Raw genomic sequence first — 19748 nt, 5'->3', positions numbered from 1 at the left:
GTTGTTTAATGTCCTTGTCCTCATGGACAATGCCGGAGGTCATGTGCAAGACCTATCTTACAACGGTGTGCAGATTGAGTTCCTTCCTCCCAACACCACTTTGCTGATCCAGCTCATGGATCAAGGCATTATTTGTGCATACAAGTCCCTCTATATGCAAAACCCCCTGCAGCACCTCGTAGAAGGCATGGACCATGAGGAGAACTTCTTGCTGGAGGAGTACTGGCAGCAGTATACCATCGCGACCTGTCTGAAGAACATCCAGGCCATGCTGAAGGACACAAAGACGGAGACCGTGAAGGCCAGCTGGAAGATATTGTGGTCTGAAGTTGTCCACGACTACAGAGGATTCACCCCAGAGGATATAAGCAACTCGGCAGAGATAAGGCAGTTAGGCGAGCCCAGATGCTGGGAGAAGGTTTCACAGATATGAACCGTGATGAAATGGATGAGCTGCTGAAGACACATTTGGATCCCTTAACAGATGAGGGTCTGTTTGAGATGATTAAGTCTGTGAGTGAGGAGGAGGAAGAGCAGCCAGAGTTTCCTGAGGGTCAGGAGGAGGAAGTTGGCCTTACACTTGAGCATCTCTCGAAAGTTGTGAGGACTATTAAGGTAGTACAGGACATGGTTGGTGAATGGGACCCACAAATGATGCATGCATTGTTCTGGAATGCACTTAATGGTACGATAGAACCCTACAAAAGCCTCCTCATGCATATGAAAGGACAGTGCCAGCAACTGCCTATCATGATGTTCTTCAGCCGCGCACCCAGACATCCAATGCCTACACCTAGTGCTCCTTCAGTGGAAGAAGACAATGATGCACCTGCTGAAGATACTGCACCACCTGGAGGCTCTCCTGCTGAGATCATGTCTGCAGAGGAGCAGTAACCTTGCTCTTCTTTGCTGTGCAGTACACCTCTTCATCATCGCTTCATCATCAAACAAGTTGCACTATTTTCATAGGTTAGTGGTTGTATGTAAGAACTGTGTGTGTGTGTGTGTGTAATTAAATGTACAATAATAATAATATGATATTTATAACATCTCATATGTTTTATTTTCTCTTATTTTGTCTAATATATTGGGTAATACAAATGTAATGGTGACTAAAGGGTGTTATTTCATGTCTTGAGGGCTCTAATAATGTTAAAAAACATATTTAGAAGGTTGTAAACAGGTTTTCTATGCTTTAAGTGCGAAAATATTCAATTTATAAATAAAGAATACTACTTCACAGAAATTTATTTATCACGGTAGAATCTGGAACCGATTAACCACAATAAACGAGGGCCGACTGTATTTCACTTAGCATAGTGCCCTCAAGGTCCATGCATATTGTCACAAATAGCAAGATTTCCTTCTTTTTATGATTGAAAAATATTCCATTGTGTATATTTACCACACGTTCTTTACCCATTTATTCATCAATGAATGCTTAAGTTGTTTCCATGTCTTGGCTATTGTAAATAATGCTTCAATGGACATGGTGTGCAAATATCTTTTTCAGGTAGTGATTTTATTTCCTTTAGATTTTTACCCAGAAATAGAATTCCTGAATTATATGATAGTTCTATTTTTAATTATTTTGAGGAATCTTCATACTGTTTTCCATAGTGGCTGCACTAATTAAAATTTCCACTAACAGTGCACAAGCTTTTCCTTTTCTCCACATTCTCACCAACATTTGTTATTTTTTGTCTTTTTGATGATAGCCAGCCTAACAGGTATAATGTAATTGTCTCATTGTGGTTTGCTTTGCTTTTCCCTGATGATTAATGATATTGAGCACCTTTTCATGTACCTATTGGCCACTTGTATGTCTTCTTTGGAAAAATGTCTGTTTGAACAATGAGGTATCACCTTACACCTGTCAGAATAGCCACCAAACAAATAATCAAACAACAAGTGTTGGCAAGGTTGTGGAAAAAGGGGGACTCTAGTATACTGCTGGTGTGAATGCAGACTGGTGCAGCCACTATGGAAAACAATATGGTGTTACTTCAAGAACTTAAAAATTGAATTGCCATTTGACCCAATGATCCCACTTCTAGGAATATACCCTAAGAAGCCTGAAACATCAATCAGAAAGAATATATATACCCCAATGTTTGTAGCAGCACTATTTACAATAGCTAAGATCTGAAAACAACCCAAATGTCCATCAGTAAACAAATGGATAAAAAAGAAGTGGTACATATACACAATGGAGTACTATGCAGCTGTAAGAAAGAAAGATCTCTTATCCTTTGAGACGACATGGAGGGACCTGGAAAGTGTCATCCTAAGCGAAACAAGCCATGCAGAGAAAGACAAGTATCATGTGATCTCACTTATTTGTAGAATATAATGAACATAACAGTCTAAGAAATGGGATAGTCCCAGAGACATGGAAGTGGGGTACAGACTGACAATCCCCAGAAGAGGGGGTGGTAGGGGAGAGATAACCACAGAACTTACATGCATGTATGCATGAACAATGGACATAGACAACAAAGCTGGGGACAGGGCGGGGAGGGAGGGGGAGAGGGAATTAGTGGGGGGAAAAAGGAGAAACATCTGTAACAAAAAATAATTAATTAATAATAAAAAAAGAAAAATGTTCGATTTCTCTGCCCATTTTAAAATTGAACTTTTTGTGGGGGGTTTTTATACTATTGTGTTGTATGTATTCTTTATATATTTTGAATATAAACTGCTTATGAGATAAAAGATTTGCAAATATTTTCTCCCATTCTGAGGGTTGCCTTTTCATTTTGTTGATGGTCTCCTTTGCTGTATAGAAACTTTTCAGTTTCATATATTTCCACTTGTTTATTTTGTTTTTGTTTCCTTTGTTTTTAGTATCAAATTTTTAAAAAATAATAATTGCCAAGACCAATGTCAAGGAGCTTAACCCCTATGTTTTCTTCTAGAAATGTTATGGTTTCAAGTCTTACATTCAAGTTTTAATACAATTTGAGTTTTTTTGTGTGTAAAGCATAAGATGAGGGTCCAGTTTTGTTTTGTTTTTTTCATGTGTTTATCCAGTTTTTCCAACATCACTTACTGAAAAGTATCCTTTCCCCACTATATAGTCTTGGTTTCTTTGTCATAAATTAATTGACCATATATGCATGGTTTTATTTAAGGGCTCTCTATTCTGTTCCACTGATCAATGCATCTGTTTTTATACTAATACCATATTGTTTTGGTTACTATAGCTTTGTAATATAGTTTGAAATGAGGAAGAGTGATATCTTCAACTGTGCTCTGTTCAGTTTGTGGTTTGCTTTTCAACTTTGCTTAAGATGGCTTTTTACTATAATAGTTTAAAATAATTCAAACCCATTATTCTGCTCTTCCTCTTAATTTTTTGTTTTAAAGCTTGCAAAGTCCTTCTGCATCTCAATGGTCTGTAAATGTTTGCCTATATTTTCTTGCAGGATTTTTTGTTTCATTTATCTAATTTTTAAAACAATATATCTGAAATTTTTTTGATGCATGAAAAAATGTATTGCTAGTCAATTACCTCAACATCACTTATTAAATAATCCATTCTTTTCTGAACTGATTCAAGGTATCATTTTTTGATCCCATACCAAAAATTGTATATACTAGAATCTATATTTTTACTTTTACTCTCTTTCATCTATCTGGTATGACAAGTCACCATCATTATTTTCCTTTTCCAAAATAATTTCAGTCATTTTCAAGTGTTTATTCTTCGAGATAAACTTTAGAAACATTTTGTCAAGTTAAAAATGTTTGGGTCAGTACGCTAGTTTTGTACTACATTTATAATTTATTCATGATATAAGGAACACATTTTCAGATCAATATCAATGTCGAGGAGCACTCCATACAGTGTGGCACAATGGAAGAGCAAGACAGACAAGAATACTTGACCCATCTGAGATTTTGTTTCCTCATTTTCCCAGATCCTGGCTTTAGTCCGAATGTTTGTGGTAGCTTTGGAGGTGGTATATTTTACCCTTTTAAGTGAATAAAATTTTTTTTAGTAAAAATGTGGCAAAGGTTGTACTCAATGTCATTTTTAGGAAGAGTGCCAGAAAGAAAACATAAGAGCAAAGGAAGAAAGATCACTCACTCCTGGGGGTTGATGCTAATAGGATTATGAGTCAAATGAGAGCAGAAGCCAATACCCTGGGCATCAGATATCAAGGTAAGAGAGGAGGCCAGTTCTAGACAGGCTTTCTAACACTAAGAGGATTCTCTAGGAACAGAGGAATGTAGCTTTGGAAGGCCAAAATAAAAACACATCAGAAATATAGGGCCTTTTTGGAATTTCATTAGTTAACAAAGTAAGAAGAAAGAACAGGACCCATCTTTTCAACTGGAGGCAAAAACACTGCCTGGGCACTAGTGCCAGGGCTGAGAATGGAGTAAAAAGAGGTACAGAGAAACTCCAGGAATCCTCCAGACCAGGTCTTACAGGATTTGCTCCTGGTCCTAAAGACTCTGATGTTCAAGAATGTTCACACTATGAGTGGCCAGGAACCATCTGAGCTAAGGGATGGGTGGCATTTTAATCTAAACCAAATTACTCTTCTGTGGCTGCAACCACATTAAAGAATAGTGAAGTTCACTTCTAGGGCTTCTGCTTTCGAATTGATGAAAAGTATGGAAGCAGAGCCTTGGTATTTCTCAACATAAGGATTTACTTTCTCCAAACTAAATGCTAAAGATACTTCTGAGAAAAATTGAAAATCTTGGTGTTCTTTATTTAGACTCAAGTAAATTGTGCATGTTCTGGCTGAGTTGATGTTCTGTAGGCTCACAGAGCACCTGGGATCAGAATATTAGGTACCCTCTAATTATCTAAGGATCCATTTTCCTGCTATGAACCACAGATGCCAAGATAGAGGTAAGAAAGTTCCAAGAATTGCATTGTCAATCAGTTATTTTTGATGATATGCTAGGAACCAGGTCATCAAATTGAAATCCCCCTGGATGCAGTGGAAATGTCTCATAAGGCATTCTGTGAGATCAGGGCAAAGGCCTCAAAAAGATGTGTTTTTTTTCTAACCAATTCTATTTTTTTCTGGTTATAAAAATTATACATGCCTATTACAGACATAATGGCATTATATATAGACGAGGATAAATATTATGGTTACTAGACCTTCACTCAAATAATCACAGTTAATTTTCGTAGGTTTTCTTTAAATGTATATACATTATAATCAACTAGGGATATTAACATAGCTAATTCTATATTAACTATATATCTATGTGTGGCATTTTCACTTAATTTCATATTAAAACAGTTTATTTAGAACTTGAACTCTACAAAGAACAGATGGTATTGAAATGAATTACATAGACTCTACTATAGATACTTGGACAATATGATATGAAACTAATTTTACCACATTATCATTGGAAAGTGATAAACCCAGATGTGTCACAGGCATGCTGAGAAAGTGGCCCCCAGTAAGAGTGGTAGATTGCCACTGATTCAGTACATCTGAAAATATCTTCTGAGCCTAAAAATAATGGGCCACATTAACTAATGCAGAACAGTTATTTAGCTAAATTAAACTTCAGCTTCTATCAAGAGACTCATTCCAAAACAGGTTTTCCTAATTAATAATAATAGTACCTTATTATTTATTTATAAAGTAATTATAGTTGAGCCCCTTTTATTTCCATCCAATGATAATGATACATAGGGTGAGGGAGAAAGTAGAAAGTAGATATTATATTCTCATTTTCCATCAAAGATAGTGTTTTTCTAGGCAGAGAGCTATTCTCAGCAAAGAGTATAACCCAAGATTTTTATATCTTTTATATAGATGTGCTTTGTATAGACTGTGTTCCATCATATATACTTAGCCAATTTCTGACATTCTATGATGTCACAAGCGTTTCTTTAAATCCACAGTGAATTCAGCAAAACATACCCAGAGCAAATGAGGATGACAAGCAAGAAAACCATACACATCTAATCAAGGATGATATTAGTGAAGACTTCAGCGACAGCAGACAGTCAATGTGCGTGATATAAATGAAATTACCATTTATTTTCTGTCAGCTGAGACTCTGGACAAAGGAATATAGAGCTCCAAAACAAGTAAGCTCACTAAATGAAGACTTCATCAGGCCTCTTGTCTAGAAAGCCCAATATTAATAATCTGGAGTACATAAATGCCCCGCTGAGGCACAAAACCAACAACAACAAACAAACAAAAAAATGGACAGCCAGCTCTCTAATACAGAAAGAAGCCCCAGGGGTCAGCAGCTGGTTTTGGTGTCACATGCTTAACAAAGACTACGTAAATGATCATGATGATCCTCCCAGTCGCTTTACATTTACAATGGATGGGAGGTGATTGAGGAGGGAATGGGGCTTAACAATCCTATATGCCTAGTGTAGAAATTTCAAAACATATACAACTACAAATCTTAGTGCCTAAAGAAAATCACTGTTAATGTCTCAGCATATTCCCTTCCAGACTTTGCAATCATACATACATATTTAAATGAAATTTTACCCATATTTGGATTATGTTGTCTAAAACATATCCTGTGCTTTAAAATTTCATATTATATATTTTTAAAGTACATTTCCAATTTATTAAATATTCCATGGCTCATTTGCAATACTTCTTAATATTCTTCCACATGCATGAATTATATTGTGATTAATTTATTTCATCTTGTTGGACATGCAAATAGATTACAGGTTCCTTATTAATATTAATAAGGTGTCAATAAATATCCCTAGATATTGTCAAAGGTTAAGAAATAACTGGGGTAAAAAAGGAGAAACATCTGTAACAAAAATAAAATTAAATAAATAAAAATAAAATAAATAACTGAAGTAAACCCAATGAATTACTGAAATAGTAATTGGTAAAATTTTATTGTTCATTTTATTAAACTGTCTGGGACTAACATAGTACGATGGAGCATTCTGGCAGCTATTCTTTTCTCTGCTTGGTTGAAAGGAGAGATCATTTTTTATTGTCTTGAAAACTAAGAGATTAAGGGAAACTCAATTATTGTTAACTCTGAACCGGTCTCCCAAGAGAAGCCTAAAAAATTAACACAGAGATTTCAATAACAATGAAACTATACCTAAATTATCTGTCTTAACCAAATACCACTGTGTGGTTCTAGATAAGGTTTTCATCTCTTTCAGCATTATTTTCCTCATTTTTATAGTCCAGACAATAAACTCTGCTTTGCTTTACGTTACAGCGATGACGGGTAAAGGTGATAATGTTGCTAGCACTGGGCCTCAGTAAATAGGCATGCAATAAATGTGTGCTGAATTTGCCTTTAAGAAAAGCTGAATAGAAGTAATGGCAGCTACAACGCTTGAAATTCTAGTCTGGCAAGATTGAGGCCCTTTGTTCCACCCTGAGTCTTAAGATCCTTCCCCAAAGTGTAATATACTGGTGCAAACACTGCCTACACCGGAATATGTTTGCCAAATGACTTGGAAACTTTTGAAAAAGAAATTCTTAGAGAAATAAAAAAGTCAAAATCAGTATATAAACAGGAAACCTAGTCTCCTAACTCCTAAATTTGCATTCATTTGTTACTGAAAATAATAATAGTTAAGATGTTTGGCTCAGCTGTTAGAGCGTTGGCCTGCGGTCCAGAGAGACCTGGGTTCAGTTCCCGCTAAGGGCACGTACCTCGGTTGCAGTTTGTCCCCAGCCCTGGTTGGTTGTGTGGGTGGCATCCACTCAATGTGTCCCTTTCACGTCAATGTTTCTCTCTCTCTCTCTCTTCCTCTCTCTCCCTCACACTCTATCTGAACAAAAAGTAGAAAAATGTCCTCGGGTAAGGATAAAAAAAAAGAGAGAGAGATGTATCCAGGACTACAGAGAACATTCTGATGATTGCCAGATGGGAGGAGGGGTGGGTGTGTTGGTGAAAAGGGGGAAGGGATTAAGATTTACAATCTTACCATTTATAAAAACAGTTATGGGGATGTAAAGTACAGCATAGGGAATATAGTCAATAATGTTGTAATAATTATTTATGGTGTCAGATGGGTACTAGACTTATGGAGAGATCACTATGTAAGTTACATAGATGTCTAATCACTATGTTGTACACCTGAAATTAATATAATGTATGTCAACTGTAACTGAATTTATTTTTAATTTTGTAAAGATTTATCAAGGAGGTGGCCCAGGTAGTGTGGCTCACTGGTTGAGTGTCGACCCATGCACTAAGAGGACACCGGTTTGATTCCCTCAGGGAACCTGCCCAGGTTGTGGGCCTGATCCCCACTGGGGGGCATGCAGGGGCAGCTAGTCGATGTTCTCTCTCATCAATGTTTCTATCTTTCTCTCCCTCTCCATTCCTGTCTCTCTCTCTATAATATCAATAAAGAAAAGAAAAAAAAAATGTTTTAGCAAATGCTAACCATGCACTGGACACTGTCCTAAGCATGCAGGATATTTTCTCATTCTCCCACCAGCCTGGTTGGGGTCAACCCACTTATGAACACTATATTACAGGTGAGAAGACAAAGTCTTGCCCAAATGTAAACAACTAGCAAGTGATGGATGGGGCACTCCATGCAGGTCTCACACCAGTAGCCAGTCTTGTAACAGTTACACAGACACAGCTGTGCATCCTGAAAAAACATAGGAGCCATAACTTTTCATCACATGAGACCACACTGCCCTAAATTGTCCAGACATCGGTTCGCTAATCCTCAGCAAGATTCTTTTTTTTCTTTTTTCTTTTATTTTATTAATTTATTTTGGTTACAGAAGTTTCTCCTTTCTATTCCCCATTGACACCCTCCTCTCCATCCCCCCCCCACCACCACGTACCCAATTCTGTTGTCCATGTCCATCGGTTATGAGTACATGCATATAAGTTCTGTGGTTTATCTCTTCCCTCGCCCTATCACCCCCTCTTCTGAGGGTTGTCAGTCTGTACCCTACTTCCACGTCTCTGGGTCTACCCTGTTTCTCAGATGGTTATGTTCATTATATTCCACAAATAAGTGAGATCATGTGATATTTGTTTTTCTCTGCGTGGCTTGTTTCGCTTAGGATAATACTGTCCAGGTCCCCCCATGTCGTCTCAAAGGATGAGAGATCTTTCTTTCTCACTGCATGGTACTCAATTGTGTATATGTACCACCACTTTTTTATCCATTCATCTACTGATGGATATTTGGGCTGTTTGCAGATCTTAGCTATTGTGAATAGTGCTGCTAAAAACATGGGAGTACATATATTCTTTCTGATTGGTGCTTCAGGCTTCTTAGGGTATATTCCTAGAAGTTGGATCACGGGGTTAAATGGCAATTCAATTTTTAATTTTTTGAGGTAACACCATATTGTTTCCCATAGTGGCTGCACCAGTCTGCATTCCCACCAGCAGTGTACTAGAGTCCCCTTTTCTCCACAACCTCACCAACACTTTTTGTTTGGTGATTTGTTGATGGCAGCCATTCTGACAGGTATGAGGTGATACCTCATTGTTGTTTTAATTAGCATCTCTCTGATGATTAGTGCTGTTGAGCATTTTTTCTTATGTCTCTTGGCCATTTGTATGTCCTGTTTGGAGAGGTGTCTATTTAGATCCTTTGCCCATTTTTCAATTGGGTTCTTTGTCTTCCTTTTGTTGAGTTGTAGGAGTACTCTACATATTTTGGAAATTAACCCCTTATCTGATGTATCATAGGCAATGATGTTCTCCATACAGTGGGTTGCCTTTCCATTTTGATGGTTGTTTCTTTTGCTGTGCAGAAGCTTTTGAGTTTGATGTAGTCCCATGTGTTCATTTTCTTCTTTGTTTCTGTTGCCTTAGGTGATGTATCAGTGAAAATTCTGCTGCGTATGATGTCTGAAATTTTGTTGCCTACAGTTTCTTCTAGGATTTTTATGGATTCATGAGTCACATTAAAGTCATTTATCCATTTTGAGTTTATTCTTGTGTATGGTGTAAGTTGATGGTCTAGTTTCATTGTTTTGCATGTAGCTGTCCAATTTTCCCAACACCATTTATTAAAGAGACTGTCTTTACTCCACTGTATGCTCTTGCCACCTTTGTCAAATATTAATTGAGCATATTGCCTTGGGTCCATTTCTGAGTTCTCTGTTCTGTTCCACTGGTCTATATGCCTGTTCTTGTGCCAGTACCAGGCTGTTTTGATTACAGTAGCTTTGTAGTATAACCTGAAATTTGGTAATGTTATTCCTCCTACTTTGTCCTTCTGTTTCAAGATTGCTGTGGCTATTTGAGGTCTTTTTTTGGTTCCATATGAACTTTTGAAGTATTTGTTCTAGTTCTGTGAAGTACGTCATTGGTATATTGATGGGGATTGCATTGAATCTATAGATTGCTTTGGGTAGTATGCACATTTTAATGATGTTAATTCTTTCAATCCATGAACAAAATATGTGCTCCACTTTTTTATGTCTTCTTTTATTCCTTTTTTCAATGACCTGTAGTTTTCTGCGAATAGGTCCTTTATTTCTTTGGTTAAGTTTATTCCTAGGTATCTTAATTTTTTAGCCATGATGGTAAATGGGATTGTTTGCTTAGTTTCTCTTTCCGTGAGTTCATCGTTGGTGTATAAGAATGCCATCAATTTCTTGACATTAATTTTGTATCCTGCTACTTTGCCAAATATGTTTATTAAGTCTAGTAAATTTTTGATGGAGTCTTTGGGGTTTTCTACATTTAGAATCATGTCATCTGCGAATAATGACAGTTTCACTTCCTCCTTTTCAATTTGGATCCCCTTAATTTTTTCTTCCTGTCTGATTGCTGTGGCTAAGGCTTCCAGTACTATGTTAAATAAGAGTGGAGAAAGTGGGCATCCTTGTATTGTTCCTGTTCTTAAGGGAAATGCTTTTAATTTTTGCCCATTGAGTATGATGTTGGCTGTAGGTCTTTCATATATGGCCTTTATTATGTCGAGATATGATCCCTGTATTCCCACATTGCTGAGCATTTTTATCAGAAATGGATGCTGGATTTTGTCTAAGGCTTTTTCAGAATCTATTAATATGATCATGTGGTTTTATTCTTCATTTTATTTATGTGGTGTATTGCATTTATTGATTTGCAAATATTGTACCAGCCTTGCATCCCTGGGATAAATCCCACTTGGTCATGGTGAATAATCGTTTTGATGTATTGCTGAAACCGATTTGCTAGTATTTTGTTGAGGATTTTCATATCTATGTTCATCAGGGATATTGGTCTGTAGTGTCTCTTTCTGGTTTTGGAATTAGAATTATGCTGGCCTCATAAACAAGTTTGGAAGTCTTCCTTCTTCTTGAATTTTTTGAAATAGTTTGAGGAGAATGGGTGTTGGTTCTTCTTTGAATGTTTGGTAAAACTCCCCTGTGAAGCCATCTGGGCCTGGGCTTTTGTTTGCTGGCCAGAGTCTTGATTACCTCTTCAATTTCCTTAGTTGTTCCTCAGCTGGATTCTTTACAAGATGTTCCAGAAGGAAGTTCTGCCTCAAAAATACCTTCTCCCCTTCATCTTAATGATTCAAAGTATTTTATATTCTGAAATCCCAACCATTTCATTTTGAACTCAGATATATTTTAAAACATTGCTGGCCCTGTTAAGAGTTTCTATTTTGATGTATGTTCCCAAGAAGGTGTAAGGAACTAATATCAGATTCTTTCCTGAGAAAAAGTTTGAGTGAGAAGAAGAGTCTCTGAGGGAGGAAAGAGGCAGGAGAAGGGCAGATTGGAGGAGCCAGGGATCTCCAAATATAAAGATAAAAGTAATGTAAATAGACTGTCCTCCCCAGGCACATCTGCCGGCCCCATTATGGTGACTCGTCCCCCAGCGTAGTGCTTAGTGATGATGAACCAGGTATGACCTAGATTTATTTTATATACCTAATCATTACCCTGAAGATTTGGAAAAGGTGGGCTAATCATGGACAGGACCAAATGGCTTGCTTGAGATATGATGAAGGAGATGCGAGGCCATCACACTATAGTCCTCTGCGTGTTCAAGGGGGCTATACATTCCTTGCTGACTTGCTGGATTACATCAAAGCACTGAACATAATGACAGATCTATTCCTATGACTGTAGATTTTATCAGACTGAAGAGCTACTGTAATGACCAATCAACAGGGGACATAAAAGTAATTGATGGAGATGATCTCTCAACTTTAACTGGAAAGAAGGTCTTGATTGTTGAATACATAATTGACACTGGCAAAACAATGCAAACCTTGCTTTCCCGGTCAAGCAGCAGAATCCTAAAATGGCCAAGATCGCGCAAGCTTGCTGGTAAAAATGACCCCTGGAAATGTTGGGGATAGACAAGATTTTTGGATTTAAAATTCCAGACAAGTTTGTTGCAGGATATGCCCTTGACTATAATGAACACTTTAGGGATTTGAATCATGTTGGTGTTATTAGTAAAACTGAAAAAGCAAAATACAAAGCTTGAAATGAGAGTTCAAATTGAGTTTGGAAACATCTGGAGTCCTATTGAAATCACCAGTAAAGTTATCAAATGTTCTAGTTCTGTGACCAGCTGCTTTGTAGAGCTTATTGCATGTATTCCTTAAGAATTTCATCTGTTTTGTATTTTCAAAATGTCAGTTGCTGCATTCCTAAACTCTTGCACTACGAGCCTAAAGACTATCAGTTCCATTTGGGTGGATTGTTATTTGACTTGTGAAGGAAAACTTTCTTAAACCGCACCACTACTGAATTAAAATATTGAAATTGTATCTGTAAGAAACATTTAAAGAAAGGATATATGTTTTTAATTGGTATTTTAATTTTTATATATTCAGGAAAGTATAGAAGCAATTGAATATTGTCAAGTATACCTCTTTGTGCTTAGAAAGGTAAAAAGCAGTCACGTTTTGTATCAATGACAACATCTAAGAGACGTTGTATTATCAGTTAACCCATATGTCCAAAATTATTTTAGTAATATTTCAGTATTATTAACTGTATTTTCCCACTTGTTCAGACTATTTTTAGTGACTCTTTGTTAACAGTTCCTTTGAAATACAAATTAATAAATTTCAGGAAACATTACCACTTTTTGAATTGATCAATGTAAAAATCCTTAAAATAATAGCTGTCTTTTTAAAAGAAAAGAATAATAATAATAGCCTTGGCCAGTTTGGCTCAACAGTTAGAGCATCAGCCTGTGGTCCAGAGAGACCCAGGTTCGGTTCCCACTAAGGGCACGTACCTCATACCTCAGTTGCGGTTTGTCCCCGGCCCTGGTAGAGTCGTGCAGGAGGCAGCCACTCCATGTGTCCTTTTCATGTTGATGTTTCTCTCTCTCTCTCTCTCTCTCTCACTTTATTTAAACAAAAAATGGAAAAATGTCCTCGGGTAAGGATAAAAAAAAATAAGAAGAAGAAAAAGAATTTAAAGATATCACAAGCCTGCTTTGAACTGCCCTGAATAGGACATACCATTTTTCAAAGTATTAGAACCAAACTGGCAATATGCTGCATAAGAATTAATAGAGAAGAGAAACTTATTTCTACCTTATTTGAATGGTTTTTATATTCCTTCTTAATATGAGCTATCCAAATTCTTTAATTAAACTTCTTAATTAAAATATTTAGTTGATTGGTGGTGTCTTTTCTAAAATGAAAATATATAGAAAAGGATTTTGTTGTTGAATACTCCCTTTCCTTTGTGTTGCTGTTGATCCTGTATAATCTTTATTTTTTTAATATTCTTTCTGGAAAGTGTCACACAATTGAGTATGTGAAGACCTTGTTCTATTCTTGAAAACAAAATCATTAAAAAGACTTTATATTTAACCATATCTGTAGAGCAAACCAAATCTGAACAACCTCAATGGCCATTTTATACATTAAATTTGGTTTATCTGTTTGCCCCCACCTCCCATAATTCAACCCATGTATTACAGAGCACAGAATTACAGTAAAATTTAAGACATCGTTCAGGGGCAAATGTATTCTTTTAGTCAGAGGGTTGACATTACAAGACCCAAAGGGACTGCAGGAGCAATAACTATGGGATAAATATCTTTGAATTATTGGTTTACTGTGTTTATGCTTATCAACAAAAAATAAAGAAAAAGTAGGTGGTGATCAGGGTGCTCATATTTCTTAAATGATGTACATGACTCTCCTAATCTCTCTTTGATTCCATAAAGCCATGGGGCTGACAGAAGCATAGCATTATTGCCCATAAAACTCTGATTCATCAAAACAATATAAGAATTCAAGAAGGAGTAGGCAGCCTGGCCAGTGCGGCTCACTGGTTGAGCATCGACCCATGCACCAAGAGGTCACCAGTTTGATTCCCAGTCAGGGCACATGCCCAGGTTGTGGGCCCAATCCCTAGTGGGGGGGGGGAGCATGCAGGAGGCTGCCACTTGATGTTCTCTGTCATGGATGTTTCTGTCTGCCTCTCCTTGTCCCTTCCTCTCTCTCTAAAATCAATTTAAAAAAAAATTTTTTTTTAAAGAGTAGGTAAATTGCTGAGGAAAAAGTCAGTATGAAAATTTAGAACTTGAAACCCAAAAGTCATATTCGTCGTCGCCCGCTACAGCGGTCCCGCACAGCTCCCACTTTCTAAATCTGGACGCAGCTGCATTTACTCCAGCAGCACCTCGTAGCTGAGCTCACCTCCTTAAGGCTGACAAGTGACCTCCTGCAGCTGGTTCATGTATGAAGAAAGCTTTTAGATGGATTAAAATGTCAGACACTAAATTGAGAGCCAGGGGTGTTTTTCTAAATGCATAGCTCTCTGCTGCATAATGATGCCCCACTCCCCACTCCACTCACTCCTCAGAGCAAGAAGGGAGACAAAGTGGCTGAAGGATCATAAGCAATACATCACAGCCTGTCAAAAGCAATTGTCTGAGCGGTACCCAAGAGGACTGCTGTGTTGCCTTCGACCAGACTGCACATTAGGCAGGATACTGTTTTCCAGACCCTCTTGCCTTCCTGCCTCCCAGCCTACCTGTGAGCCCCAACAGCTCCCATGAGCCAACCGGATACCCAAGACACTCCACTGCAGCAATTTTCACCACCCACTTCTCTTTGCTACTCCTTTCTTCCTTCAAGACACTTCCCCATGATGTAATGTGCAGCACAGGGAAAATAGTCAATATTATTGTAATAACTTATCATGGTGACAAATGGTTGCTAGACTTACCATGGTGATCACATTATAAGGCATATAAATGTCAAAACCCTATGTTGAAACTATTATAATATTTCATGACAATTATACTTTAATAAAATAAATTTTAAATACACTAATCCCCCAAAGACATCTCCTCATGATTAACTTACTAAAAGAATTCACATTCTTTTACTATTAAAAGTATTAAAAACTAGTATTGCAAAATATTAGTTCATCAATCCTCCCAATGGGATGTGTGTGTGTGTGAGTTAAAGAACATCCCAGGCAATAATTGTTAAAGAAAAAACTGGATAGTAGAAAAGAGAACAGAGAATCCAGAGTCTTGGATGCTAAAGTTAGCTAGCTCCTTAACTTGGCAAAAGATACAAATATCGAAGCACTGTGTTGTACACTTCAAACTAATATAAAGTTATAATGTCAATTAGACCTCAACTAAAATTTAATTAATAAATAAATAAAGTTAGCAAGCCCTAACTTCTCTGGGTCTCAGTTTCCTATTCAGGAAAGGATCAGTCTCCAAGGTCTTCAGGTGCATTTCAGGCTCAGGGAAGGAGTATCAGAAGCACAAGGTCCTTTCTGCCTTTGTCTTTACCATGCAGCACTGGCAAATGACTTACATGTATGACCCAGGTGACTGGTCTCTCTTCAAATGTACATACTCGGATGGGTCAGATTTGCAACCTAACTATGCTGTCCTCAAATGACACATATTTTGATCAGAAATGCTGCAGAAGAAAGCAGACATCAGCGTGTCTCCAAGTTGTGCCAGGGAGAGTCCGCAAAGAGATCTGAGGTTGGTCGGACCATTAATAGGTTACAGCCCAAGTTCATCTTTTCCTCCTGAGACATTATCTCATTGGCATGTCTGCCAGAGGCTGAAGTTATGTCTCATTAAGAGTCTCCCAGGCTCTGAGATTCTGCTTTGTCACTGACACCCATTTAGTTTATTGCTTTGCTGTGTCATTAGGTAACCTTTTCATAGGGACATGGAAAAGAAGAAGCTGTGATGAGCAATTAAAGGCAGAAAGGAATAAAAAGAATTGTAGAACCACAGAATGTCTAAGTTAGTGACTGAAAAGAAGAGATTCAAACTTCTATATTTAAAGGAAGTGTGGAAGTATGGGTGGTAAAGGGAGTGCCAGGGGCCTGGAAGAATGAGTGAATGAATTACCCTTTCTCAGCTGGGCATAGGAGAAAGGAGGTAATATATAGCTTTAAAAGAAAAGTCAGGGAGATGGGAAGGGAGGGGCTGTCATAAAGCCAGGGACTAAGAGAAATGAAGAACAAGGCAGAGGATCAGTGGTGACATGAATCTGGATAGGAAAGGAGGTAATAGATTTATAAATTATTGGCACCAAAAGCAGGCACTGAGGATAAATGTTTAAGCAAGTTGGGCTAGAAAGTGGCATAACTTAGAAAGAAAGAAGTGGCCCTTACTTAATTATAATATTTTCGATTAACTAGATTGACAGTTACACTTGCAGCCTGACAACCAACGGGGAACAAAGAGAAAATTAACTACATGTCTCCACGGCCTTTCTTTTGAAAAAGCTTTTCAGGTTCCCTCTTCCCTGAACAGGTGAAGCTGTGCTAAGAACCGTCTGTGCTGTGCGCCGCCCCCTTTCTCAAAAGGCCGGGCGCCACCCTTTTGGATGAAGGCGCGGGCAACCGACGCAGCCTCCTGCTCGGTATCAGCACTTTGCGCGCTCCGACAGCGCCTCTGCTGGTGAGATGGAGCAGAGCGCAGAGACAGGAGAGCAAGTGCCAGCGCCGGGACAGGCCACCTAGGGCGTGGCCTTCAGATTGTGCAGGGTTGGAGTCGCCATAATGGCGCTGTTGATGCAAAATGTCTGCGGGAAGGCTTTGTTTTACATCCTTTCTCCCTTCCCTGTGGTGTGGGGGGCCTGCACCAGCCCCCACGCTTTCTCCCCCTGCGCGGGCTCTGGGGAGCTTCCGCTGCCGCATTCTCACCCGCAGAAGTTCAATACGGCTGTAACTTTTCGGGAAGGAGGGCGGGGCGGTGAGCTGAGACCAGGCGGGAGGGAGGGCAAGCCTGAAAGCACCGCAGAGGAGTGAAGGGCAATCCGGCGGACCGGAAGGGCAGCTTTCTTTTCAGCCTCCCGGTGATCGAGGGTTCGGGCTGCTGCCAGGTGGGGCAAGCCAACTGCGGGGTGGAGAGAGTGCCCTGACCTACTCAGGACCAGAGGCGCAGCGAGGATGACCCGGGACTGCTGCAGGGAGGGACAAGTCAGCGGCGCGGTGTGGGGGTGCCGTGGACTGCCCAGACCCAAGGGGACAGCAAAGATGACTTAGGAAGCTGCACCCAAAGCTGGCCGCGTGCCGGGCCAGGAAGAGTAGGGAATGTCCCTTGGTGAAAGGAGACATCGATGTGGCAGTGACGTGCCAAACGCCAGAGAGCGCGGGCCTAAGGCGGTGCTGACTCCGCTATCCTCGCGGCCTGCCGCAGGAAGATGCAAGTCATTCTGTCCCCTCCGCAGCACCTGCTCTCCCTTCCCCTGAGAAGATAGGAAAGAGAAGGAAGAAGCCCCAGCAATCGGTGAGGGTCCCGGCTCTGCACCTGAACTCAGCCGCGGGGCTGTACAGGAACCCCATGAAAATGCACGCCACTGAATGTGTATTCGTGCACGCGCGTGTTTCGGGGAGAAAGAACATCAAACTTTCATCGCATGCTAGAGGCGTTCTTGACTCAAAAGGGAACTTGGAATTACCACTCGGGAACAACCTCTTTGTATTACTGTTGGGAAATGGTACTCAGAGAGGAAAGGGTTTCCCCTGGGTCCGGCTTTCTTACACTAACTAACCTTGCTGTTCTCAATTTGCATTTCAACCTCGATATAACCTCTGGGCTTCTGTCCTCTCCCAATCCAAGGTTTGCCGGAAGCACCTTTTCTGTCCATTTTTAAAGTTACTTCTGGGAATTCCTAGTAGAGAATTCCTCTGCCCATTCTCAGCTCCTGCCTTTTCTCTTCTTCTGGGCAGCCCACCCCTCGCCATGCCGGTTCAGGCCCTTGGTTGCTGGCGCAAGCACTGACAACACCCTGGAAAATGTGTGCTGCTCAGTGCAAAAGGCTGCAGTAACGGCCCGAATTCTGCTGGTGTATCCACTTTCCCAAAACACACACACACACACACACACACACACACACACACACACACCACTTCTTGAATCTCTTAGTGGTTTGGCTTTTAAGTAACTTTGTGCAGTTTCTACTTTTCTAGTTGGCTGCTTCCCAAGGCAGAACAGCGGGATGACGACTTTGGGTGGGAGGAAGAAGCCCGTATGGCACGTATTACTGTCCCTCCTCACCAAAAACACCGCTGCCCGGGCGCCACTTCTGAGAACCAGGGTGACCCTGTCCTTTCTGAGCGGGGTATGGGTAAAGGCTCTGCTGCAGTATCCGCAGGCAACTATGCCCTTCTCACCATATCCTGAACTGTCCAGACCTCCCACCAATTAGCCAGCCTGACCCGTTTAAACCAATGAGCAGAGGAAAGTCAGCGTGAGCTGCTGGAGCGAAAGTGGGCGCTAGGGGGCAAAAATGGAGGGGGATGTAGAATGGAGCATGCAGCCCTAGCATTTCCAGGACCTCTACTCTCTCTCTCCGCTTTTTCACTTCTATTGAATTGGTGGGGTCTTTCAGGCTCCTGAGCCTTTGCACCAGTGTTTGATGGTGGAATGAGCAGAGTTCGAGATTTATCACTCGTCCTCGTTGCTCTGTGGAATAAGACCCACACTATGGCTGTTTAAAGCTCCTCTCTCTGCTCCAGGAATCAATTTATTCTTCTACTTTTCTTATCAAATTTTCACAAGTACTTTATATTTTTTCATGGGATATTTGCGCTCACGTGAGTACACACACACACACACACACACACCCCAGGCAGGTGGTGTATTTACTCTGGCATCGTGGAAGGGAAGGACACTCTTGTAGCTGTGTCTCATTGGTTGCCTTATCTTTTGTTTTTGAGAGATCAGATGGCCTTGTTTCATAATACATGAAGGTTTTAAATGAAAGCAGCATCACTTGTCCCTGCCAATCACGGGCAGATAAAATTAAATAGACTGAGGCCCTGGCCGGTTTGGCTCAGCGGTTAGAGCGTCGGCCTGCGGTCCGGAGAGACCCGGGTTCGGTTCCCGCTAAGGGCACGTACTTCGGTTGCAGTTTGTCCCCGGCCCTGGATGGTCGTGCGGGTGGCAGCCACTCGATGTGTCCCTTCACGTCGATGTTTCTCTCTCTCTCCCCCTTCCTCTCTCTCCCTCCCTCTCTAACTGTACAAAAAATGGAAAAATATCCTCGGGTGAGGATAATAAAAAAAAAAAAAAAAAAAAAATTAAATAGACTGAGGATTATACTTTCATATGTAGGGTGCTTGCTTTTTCTTTATTTGACCACTTTCTCTGGCTCACAGCTTCTAACCCTCAAAGCCCTGGCAAAAGAGGAATGAGTTTCCTCAGTTTTATGGAGAGTATCAAGGTCTGGATTTGAACCCGAACCAATTTTAAAGACTTTTCCACTGACTAGGAAAAGAGTTATGAGTTATGAATATGGAAGCTAACAGGTCAAGATTGTTTGGAATTATTTATAATTCAAGGATTGTAGCATC

At 39.8% G+C, this 19748-nt stretch overlaps 1 pseudogene; it reads left to right on the top strand.

Moving 5' to 3' along the window:
• Positions 1–22: 22 nt before the first annotated feature.
• Positions 23–12417, top strand: LOC118643802 (annotated as a pseudogene).
• Positions 12418–19748: the final 7331 nt, after the last annotated feature.

The sequence above is a fragment of the Molossus molossus genome, unplaced genomic scaffold (assembly GCF_014108415.1).
Source record: "Molossus molossus isolate mMolMol1 unplaced genomic scaffold, mMolMol1.p scaffold_m16_p_4, whole genome shotgun sequence".
In the NCBI taxonomy this organism is placed as follows: domain Eukaryota; kingdom Metazoa; phylum Chordata; class Mammalia; order Chiroptera; family Molossidae; genus Molossus; species Molossus molossus.
Note: the sequence above shows the minus strand (reverse complement) of the source record. Positions and strands in the feature narration are given on the sequence as shown.